This window comes from Leucopleurus acutus (genome assembly GCF_964270905.1).
Source record: "Leucopleurus acutus genome assembly, chromosome: 18".
In the NCBI taxonomy this organism is placed as follows: Eukaryota; Metazoa; Chordata; class Mammalia; order Artiodactyla; family Delphinidae; genus Leucopleurus; species Leucopleurus acutus.
In genome coordinates, this window is record NC_139160.1 from 10,298,249 (window position 1) to 10,303,149 (window position 4,901).

The 4,901-nt window shown below is 38.8% G+C and overlaps 1 pseudogene across 1 annotated transcript; it reads right to left on the minus strand.

Annotated features, from left to right (window-relative positions):
- Positions 1-295: 295 nt before the first annotated feature.
- On the minus strand, positions 296-781 carry LOC309974809 (destrin-like; annotated as a pseudogene). The gene has a single exon. The product of its transcript is annotated as a destrin-like (transcript).
- Positions 782-4,901: the final 4,120 nt, after the last annotated feature.

The window sequence follows — 4,901 nt, forward strand, 5'->3', positions numbered from 1 at the left end:
TTTTAGTTTAAGTTTCCCTAATGGTTAGTGAGGATAAACATTTCTACATTTCTAACCATTGAGGTTTTCCTCAGCTTATTCATATCCTTTTTGCATGTTTTTTTTTAAACTTTAGAGTTTTTAGGATTTATTTAGGGCCATTTGCACATGTCCATAGAATAGTTAGTTTACCCTAACAAATGATGAGACAGCTCTCCCTCAGTGAGTCCCTTGCCTAAATGTATTTGCTTTACTTGTATAGCAAGAGGATAACATTAACCATGGAAGCTTTCAATTTGTGACACCAAACAGTGATCTATACAGGGCATCCTTCAAAAGCTACGATTAAGGATCCACCTAGCTTTTCAGCAGTACAAGTCCGGTTGAGGTCTTCTGGCCCATTTGCCTGACATTCGTGTTTTATGCCTTGAAATTTCTTTTTGATTGTATCCTTGGAGCTTGCATAGACCATTTTACGTTTCAGAGGTTCTAGTTCTGGTGCCCACAAAAAAAGCATCAACTCCTCTTTTCTGGATTCCTTTGTTCCGAAGCTTGCATCATACAAAGTATATAGCAACAATCTTTTTCAGGAAGCATTTCCACAAAATGCTTGAAAGGATCAGTTATGGTTACACCAAAATCTCTTTGCTGCCTTCTACAATGAGGCGCTTTTTGTCTACACTGAGACAAAAAATGACAGCCTTCTTTCTTTTCTTGATTTCTTTTGGTGCGGAGCACTTCCAAACTTTAGTGTCATAAAAATGTGGCATACTTTATCAGCAACTTGCACTCCTGTGGCCATGTTCACTGTGGTGGTCGCAGAGCGCAGACCCGCATGTTTCAGTTGATTACCTACCTTTGTTTTGTTGATTTGTAGAAGTTCTTTGTATGGTCTAGTTAATAATTCCATCTTGGTTTTGGATGTCTTTCAGTCTGTCACATATCTGTTAACATTGTCCTTGATTTCACTGTGCACACACACAAAAATTCCTGAATTCAACAGACATGATGGGATCTTGGATGGCAGCGGCCAAGTGACAGTACATAATCACTAAAAATAAGATGGACTTGTTACCGTAATGGATGACAGAACAAAAGCAATCATCACAGCAGTCTTGCCCACGGAGATTGTCAACATTAATTAATTATTTATGGTGTTCCTAGGCTGGAATAGTTGGGCAGTGTATTAGTTTCTTAAGGCTGCTGTAACAAAGTACCACAGTCTAGGTGGCTTTAAACAACAGAAACTTACTCTCTCACAGTTCCTAAGTCTAGAAGTCTGAAATGAAGGTATAGGTATCACGTTCTCTCTGATGCCTTGTGGGGAGAATCTGTTCCATGCCTCTCTCTTAGCTTCTGGTGTTGCTGGCAATCTTTGGCATTCCTTGGCTTGTTGATTCATCATTCCAATCTCTGCCTCCTTCATCACATGGCATTTTTCCTGTGTCTGGGCCTCTGTGTCTCTTCTTTTCTTCTTATAAGGATATCAGTCACATTAGATTAAGGACCTACCCACTCCAGTATGACTTCATCTTAACTAAATCTTAATTACAACGGCAACAGCCTTATTTCCAAAAAAGTCACATTCATAGATATCAGAGGTTAGGTCTTCAATATACATTTTTGCAGGTTACCACTCAATGTACAACAGACAGCTTATTAAAGTTTTATTTGATTTATATTAGCAAGAAGCTCCAAGTCTGGTGTAAGAATCCTGACCTGAATCTCCAAAGAGAGTTATGGTTCTTTAATCAATTCCAAGACTTAAGTCAGTTGACAAATCTAGAGTCTCCTGAATGAAGGGAGGCCACGTCCTCTTGAAGAGGGAACCTTGTACGTAGCCGAAAATTGATGCTTCCTCTCAGCTGTCTCCAAAGGAACTTGTGCCCAGTTGCCAGGGTGGTTATGCACTGAGGAAGGGAAAATAATCAGACTCTTCAGGGTTTACTAAATGCTGGCTCTGAACTGACACCAATTCCTAGAGATTCCTAAGCCACAAGTAGAGGATTTTGAATATGAGGTGATTAATGGAATTTTGGCTCAGGTTTGTCTCATAGGGGGCCCGCTGACACACCCATGGTATCTATAGGTGTCTGTGGAAGATAGAGGTGCTGCTTGAACCTTTGGCAGGCCCTGATAGGAGAATTACAGTGCAGACCTTTATGATTTTGGAGCAAAGCTGTGTCATCCTCTGCAGACAGCTACGTTTTTGGGAAACAGGTTTCTGATTTGTTACTGGCCTGAATGCTTGACCATGGACTACCAAGTTTCCCACGTGACTTGAGCTGCCTATCCTGAATGGATGTTGTCTGACCCACCAAGTCACAAAATTATATGTGTGCACAACCCTCAGTCAGTGAACGAAAGTCATATAAATATATAACATTGAACCCAAGAAGATCCTTAAAGCCATGAGCAATATCCAACTTACTCCTACTTCACTGTTTTCAACTCACACCTATGAGGACTTTCCTATGACTAGTCAACTGGAGAAGAAAACCTTTAGATCTGAATTACAAACGGCTTTGCATTATTTGTTGGTACCACCTGAAAATGGATGGTTGCAGCACTATAGCCCCAAAAAGATGGCCTTGAAGGACAGTGGTGAAGAAAAATTCTCCCATTTGTTAGAACTTTGAGCAGTGCATTTGATTGTTAAGTTTTTCTTGAAGGAGATATGGACAAAAGTAAAAATATACATCTTTTCATGGGCTGTGGCTAACGGTTTGGCTTGCTGTGGGAGACATAGAAGGATTAAAACATTTGTGAGAAGGAGGTCTAGGGAAGAGATATGTGAATTGACCTCTCCTAATAGGCACAAAGTGAGAAGATATGTTATGTCCTACCTGAGTGCTCACCAAAAAGCAACTCAGAAGAGAAAGCTCTTAATACTAACTTGGACAAGATGACCTGTTTTGTGGATATCAGTCAGCATCTTTCCCTTTCTTACCTAGAAGCTGAGACTGCTACTGGCCACTTCAGGCTCTTAATAACATTGAATAAATAGGCAAAAAATGATGACTTTAGTGGCTGGGGTGACTGATCCTGACAATGAAAGGGAAATCAGGTTGCCAATATGCAAAGGAGATAAAGAAGAGCTATAATGCAGGAGATCCTCTGGTCTGGCTCTGAATCCTCCCATGTCCTGTGATAAAAGCCGACAAATCCACACAGACACTTGTCCATGAATGTCCACAGCAGCATATTCATAGTAGCCAAAATGTGGAAACAAACTGCATGTCCGTCAACTGATGAGTGGATAAACAAAATTTATAGATTTTTTGTTTGTTTGTTGTGTATTTTTATATATTTCATACTGAATGGAATAGCATTTAGGCATAAAAAGGAATGGGGTACTAATATACATGCTACAATATAGAGGAACCTTGAAAACATCATGCTAAGTGAAAGAAACCAGACATACAAAAAAACACACCTATTATATGACTCCATTTATATGAAATGTCCAGAATAGGCAAATCTATAGAGACAGAAAGTATATAAGTAGTTACCTGGGCCTGGGTGGCTTAGGGGTAAGAAGGAGTAACAGCTAGTAGACACAGGGTTTCTTTTTGGGGTGATGAATATATTCTAAAATTGATTGTAGTGGTTGTTGTACCACTGTGTGAATATACTAAAAACCATTGAGTTGTACACTTTAAATTAATTAATTGTATGGTATGTGAATTATATCTCAATAAAGCTGTTTCCAAAAGAAAAAAGCCAATGGAAAAGTACAACAATAAAATTCAGACAGGAATGTTAATAGCTCAGGCCCTTTAAAATTGAAAGTTTGATTTTCCTTATTAGGCAAGGGACTATGACTAGCCAATATGCTTGCTTTATGGTAAAAAACAAATGTTATTTTATTTTGTAGCTCAAATTGTTCTAGCTTTGGCCATTGTAATTTTTCCATGCCTCCATCCTTTTGTTTTCTGAGCACTGCTTCACTTTCTGGCACTAGAAGATGCTCAGGCTCTTCTTTTATCTTCAGTGCCATTTTCATTTGATCTAATTACTGATATAATTGGGTTTATATCTATTATGTAGATATTTGCTTTCTTTTTTATTTATTTAATTAATTTATTTTTGACTGTGGTGGGTCTTCGTTGCTGCAGGCGGGCTTTCTCTAGTTGCGGCGAGCGGGGGCTACTCTTTGTTGAGGTGCGTGGACTTATTGTGGTGGCTTCTCTTGTTGCGGAGCACGGGCTCTAGGCACGCGGGCTTCAGTGGTTGTGGCCTCTAGAGCGCAGGCTCAGTAGTTGTGGTGCACGGGCTTAGTTGCTCTGCAGCATGTGGGATTTTCCTGGACCAGGGCTCGAACCCATGTTCCCTGCATTGGCAGGTGGGTTCTTAACCACCACGCCACCAGGGAAGCCCTTGATATTTACTTTCCATTTTCTCGTATGTTTTGTGTCATTTATTCTTCCTTTCTTGCTTGCTTTTGGGTTTAACAAGTATTTTTTTATTATTTCATTTTCTCCTTTATTATCTCTTTGGTTATATCATCTGTTACTGTGATTTTATTGGTTGCACTTGAAATTGTTATACATATCTTTGATTCATTATAATCTACTTTAGATAGGTACTTTACCATTCCTCAAACAATAAAAGAAGCTTACAAAAATTCAACTTCTATTACTCCGTCCCTCCCCTGTGCTATTTTTGTTATACTCTACTTTTATATATGCTATAAATCCCACAAAATATTATTATTGTTGTTGTTTGAAAGAGTCAATATTTATTTCTATTTGCCCACATATTTATCCTTTCAGGTGCACTTCATTCCTTCTTACAGTCCTGTGTTTCTATCTGGTAACATTTATCCTCACCCTGAAAATTTATCTTTATTACTTCTTGTATGTATACCTCCTGGCAACAGATGCTTTGAGTTTTTTTGTTGGCTAGTTTGTTTTTAGGTT